This window comes from Myodes glareolus, chromosome 1 (genome assembly GCF_982192425.1).
Source record: "Myodes glareolus chromosome 1, mMyoGla1.1, whole genome shotgun sequence".
NCBI classification, from domain to species: Eukaryota; Metazoa; Chordata; class Mammalia; order Rodentia; family Cricetidae; genus Myodes; species Myodes glareolus.
Window position 1 is genome coordinate 9,597,329 of NC_142026.1, and position 5,480 is coordinate 9,602,808.

Sequence of the window (5,480 nt, forward strand, 5' to 3'; positions counted from 1 at the left end):
ACCATTTAAGTGTTTCGTGGCAGGACCTCTTAATGAGCTGCAAGGTTTTGCAGCTAAAGCTGAGTCAGGAAGCCTCTCTTAGATGAGAGCACTTGCTTGCCTCTAGCAAGCAGAGCAGACCTGAGATATTGCTGCTACCAAGAAGGCATGATTTACTCTATTCTTTCCCAAGCTTTCTCAAGCTTTCTGTGGATTCAGTTATCCACGTCTGGGCGCCATATGTAGTAAGAGGGCTGACTTGTTGGGGTTACTGTCCCTCCCAGTACCCCAACAGCCAGCAAGCAACAAAGAAAATAACACAGAGTCTACATCAGGTTATAAACTGATTGGCTCATTAGGTCAGGCTTCTTGTTAACTCTTATAACATATATTACCCCATTATCCTTATCTATGTTAGCCATAATGGCTCCGTACCTTTCTCATTGTGACAGCTTACATGTTGCCTCTTCGGTGGTCTGTACAGGAGTGGCTGAGGGAGCTCTGCTTCCAGAATACTCCCAGTCTCTTTGCTCCACCCCTACTTCCTGTCTGGCTTTCCCGCCTATACTGCCTGCCTGGCCAATCAGCGTTTTATTAAAATACATGATTGACAGAATACAGATAATTCTCCCGCACCAGATGTTATCTATCAATATTTGCTGTCCAATAAGAGGATAGGTAATAAGTTCTAGAAGTTAAAATCTAGGACAATGCATACTTTGCTGGGGGAGACCAGAAGACAGCAATGCAGTTCAGAGTCTCCGTGAAAGAACTTCAGAGCACAGCTGTGGTGTGAAAACTGAGCTGAAATTGGCTGGAAAAAGAAGCCATGTAATGAAGATGCTTCTTTGAAGGTAAGGAGCACCGTGCACACATTTCCAAAAGGAAGCAACTGCAGAGCGTAGTGGATCCACATGAAATTCCATTTGACTCACGCGGTGTAGGGGTGGTAGGAGAGTGATGGATGGCTCACACAGTGCAGGGGTGGAGGGGGAGTGATGCAAGAAGAGGCTCAGAGGGTACACAGAGGTGTCACAGAGAAGTTTTTGAGCCAGCGTGGAGTGTGTTGGTCTCTCGGAGGTGATAGGATCTTTGAGATGGTGCTTGAAACTAGAGAGTGACACCATTCTATTTACAGCTTAGAAAGTGGCTCTGGTTCATTGCTTTGGATATCTTAGGAAGGAGAGTGATACAATGAGTGAAAAGAAAAGAACAAACCCTCAGTAGACAGTACCAAGCATCAAGAGCTTAGGGCTGTGCCAACAAAGACATTGACGTTGGAGAAAAAAAAAGTTGGACTTAGTAGACTGTACCTAAGCATTGAGAGTTTAGGGCTGTGCCAACAAAGAATTGACATTTGAAAAGTAAAAAGTTGAACTTGTCTTTAAAAGGATTACTAGAGTGATATTTTGGCGATTGATGAATTGCGGGGCTTAGAGAGGAGGTTAGACTAAAATGATTGTATAAAGCACTCCAGGTTAGTTTGGAGAAAGGATGTGCTCTGATTTTGATATCAGTTTTTGATATTTGATTTTGAGATGACTCTGAGACAGAGCAGGAAGGAAGCTTCATAAGACATCTTGAGGTACATAGAAGGAGCACTGCAAAACCTAAGGATCTGGGGGGCAAGAATACATGGATAATTGTTGAATTCACTAGAAGAGGGGAGGTCATCAAGAGAGAGTGTAAACAACCAAAGAGGAAAGAGAAAAGACTTGTGAGTGGTCCTAAGATTTAAGAGATGAGTAGAACCATTTCACCCAAGAGATTAAGAAACATGAGGGAGGTTAGAAGAGAAGGGAAAAGTGTGGTGATGCAGATGTAGATGCTGAGAGACCGAGGATTTCAAAGGGAGTGGGTGGATAATACTACATGCTATATAGGGATAAAGTAGGGACTAAATAAAAATTGTTAGTTCTCCATTGCTTTGACCAGAGTATTGTAGGTTCCTATTTGTATTTTTTTCTAGTATGAATAAGTAGATGTCTTTATAGTTCAAGTTTAGTCTTTGCACAAGTTATACAAAGTAAACTTAACATCACGGCACCTTCATACCAGCCCAGAGTGCAGTACTACAGAAAGCAAGAAGAGTACGTGTGAGCTTGTCACACGCCCAGTAACTGACATTGTGAATTGATTTTATCTCACATAGCAATCCTTTTAAAGACCGTTTAATAGGAGATGAACTTGGAAGGGTCAAGTAAGCCCCACAAGGTTGCAGAGCTTAGAAGAGCCGAGAGGGGATTTGGACCTAAGCCTGGCTCCCAAGCACCTGCTCAGTAGGGAATGCTTTGATTTCTCTGACGAAAGTCTATTAGAGAGAGAGACAAAAAAAAATCCACAGAAGTAAGTGTAGGTTTGACATTTTTGGCTGAATTATAGTTTGACTTTAAAATATTTTAGATTAACTTATTTTATGTGTATATAAATACAGCTTTGGCTGTATTCACGTTTGAGCATCACATTTGGATCTGCTGCCTGTGAACACTAGAAGGAAGAGCTGATTCCTTGGGACCTTACAGAGTTACAGGTCACTGTGCACTGCCCGCTGGATTTTGACAACTGAACCCTGGTCCTCTAGAAGAGCAATGAGTACTCTTAATGACAGAGTCAACTATCCAGGCCCTGCATGATAGTTTAAACTCGGCTTCACCAGTCACCGGCAATAGATGATGATGAAGTACACTTCATGCATAGGGGTTGAGATTTTGATGGACTTTTTTCAAAAACAAACAAAAAATCTCAAATACATTTTTACTTATGATGTTTTATACATATGTATCTGTACACACAAATTTAATATATTGTGTGTGTCATGTTTGTATAGTTGCATATGTGTGTATGCATATATGGAGGCCAGCAGTCAACCTCAGAAGCTTTTCAGGCAGTGTCTACAATTTTTTTTTGAGACAAGGCCTGTCCTTAGCCTGGGACTCACCGACTAGGCTCATCTAGGATGACAGTTCCTCTGGTGCTAGAATTATATTTGTCTATTTCCAGTTTCTTTTATGTGGGTTCTGGGGACCATTTCACTGACAGAACTATCCCAAGTCCCACATTTCAATTCTTTATTTCACTGCCAAACATTATCAGTTACCCACTTTGCTAATTATAATAGACTTACTTCCACCCTACATAAAAGTATTCTGAGATGAGTTGATTTTCTCTTCAACAGGTTGGAGAGGAAAGGAAATGTATTATTGTTCTTTCAAGGGTAGAAGGAAAAACATAACTGAAATGCTGCTATATGATTACTAAGCGTGGACTTTGCAATTATTTTCTTAATGTTTTAAATGAAGTAGGCAGGCCTCTATTTCTGAGCAATGTTCAGACTGGTCCCCGAAAAGTCTAAGTTTATATTCAGAAAGTCCACCTTCACATCTTACAGGCAAGAGCACTGAGAGAGCTTCAGTTAGTACAAATTTAAACACTTGCTTATGGATCAGACGAACAAGCCGTGGCATAGACCTTTTTGTTTTCTTCAGAAAAATATGATATCATAATAACTAAGAAGGCCAAGGTGGAATTTTTGGCTTCTTGGTGACCTGCCCCATCATACAGAGCTTTCTTATCTTCAGTTCTTGCCTTCAGCACCGTCCTGGACTCGCAGGAGCTGCCTGTGTGAGTAAGACACAAGCGAATGAGTATTGTAAGGTACTAGCTGCCTCTTTGCCGCGTGGCTACGCTCACAACTGTAGCTCTTTTGTCGCATGGCTACGCTCGCTACTGCAGCTCTGCCCGTCGGAGGCTGGACCCACGAAGACTCCTGCTCTTGTCTTTGGAGGAGACCTGACACCATTTGGGCAGGGAGATCTGGGCTTCTCATGTCTTGAGCCACCCAGGAAAGAGTGGCATGGTGTATTCTTGGGTAAGTTCCTTGGCTCTGTGAGATGTTGGTGAGAAGTGAGGCTGGACTGGGGTGTTAAAACATGTATGGACCACACTTTGCCTGATCTGGTAGGGGTGCTATTTCTGTTTTGCATGGCTGTGGTGGCTCTGGTCCACACTGTTAGGAGGTAAAGTCCAAAGGAAAAAAATTTTCCCCACCAAATACTAATGCTGTTTAAGAACATCTGCCTTGCGGTTCTGATTTCAGAACCGCAAGGGGAGCGATCGCCCACTGATACAAGGCGACTGATCTAATGAGAGTTCACCAAGGCCAGTTGACTGAGACTGAAGGAGCGCTTGATCCAACCAGATTCTCTGGAGGAGGCTGGATTCCCTGAATGTGGCTGACCCGAAGTTTTTCTAAAAAGCCATTGACAATGACTCTGGGACTTGTTTCCTCTGCATATTCTGGTTTTTTGGGGATCCAGTCTGTTTGGATACTCACCTTCCTGGACCTGGAGGGAGCGGGGAGGAACTTGAACTACCCACAGGGCAGGAAACCCGGACTGCTCTTAGGGATAGAGAGGGAAGAGGAGAGGTAGTGGGGGGAGTGGGAGGGTGTTGGGAGGAGGGACGAAAATGGAAACTTTTATATTTTAATAAACTTAAAAAAAAAAGAACATCTGCCTTGTATGAAGCTGCTGGAAGGCTGACCGCAAGGTCCTGTAACCCATCACTGTTCCCCGTGCCATGACTTATTCTTAGCCTGGGCCTCACTCACTTATTACTTACCAAAGTGTAAAACTGAAATTACTTATTCACCACCCCGCCGCACAGATGTAGTCACCTTGGTGGCTGTAGGGTGTTAGTCTGGACTTTAGACCGATATTTACTGTTTGATCTCCTTTCTTTTGGGGTTATAGACATTGCTGACCAGGTGTGTAGACTCATGGTTTTCTCAAAACTTAGGACTGAAGGGAAGACTTTCTTCCTTCATTCGGTGGAGTTTCAAGCTGTGTGGGTCGTCACTGAAAAGAGTCCGCGTATTAGAAAGGCTGCATGAGAGGACAGGGTAGGGAAGGTCACCACAGGTTCTTTACTGTGTCATGTTCCTCGAGAAATATTGCCTACAAGTTTCAAAAATACAATTTAATTTTCCAGTTAAATCGTAATTATTTATTTCATTTCTAAAGAGGAATAAATTCTTAAGAGCTTAGGTTGCAAATGTAATTTCAAGACAAAAAAAAAATCAATGTATAATGCGTTTTGTGAGCAAGGTGACCTGAAGATGGTTTAAAAACAAACTTGAAAATCTTTGCTTATGCAGCACCGGCTTTTTTAAAAGTTATTTTTAAAGGCTGAGGAATTAGACACCTGTTGTTTCGCCAGCTGGTGGGGATGTTTAAAAACGCCTATCTCTCTTCGGCCTGCAGCTCCGTCTGCACCTGCTGCTCCTTGAGTTATGGGCGTCTCACACTTGGTAATTTAATAAGGTTAGGTCCCATGACAGTGTGCTGCAGTTGTCCCGCAGGGAGAGGGAAAGCACGTTCACAAAGTCTTGAGAGGAAAGCATCATGCGTAGAGTTTGAAAGTAACAATTTGGGACCACTCAGGCACCGTGGTTTTCTGGCTGAAAAAAAAAAAATTAAAGAAATGTAGGTGATGAGAAAGTA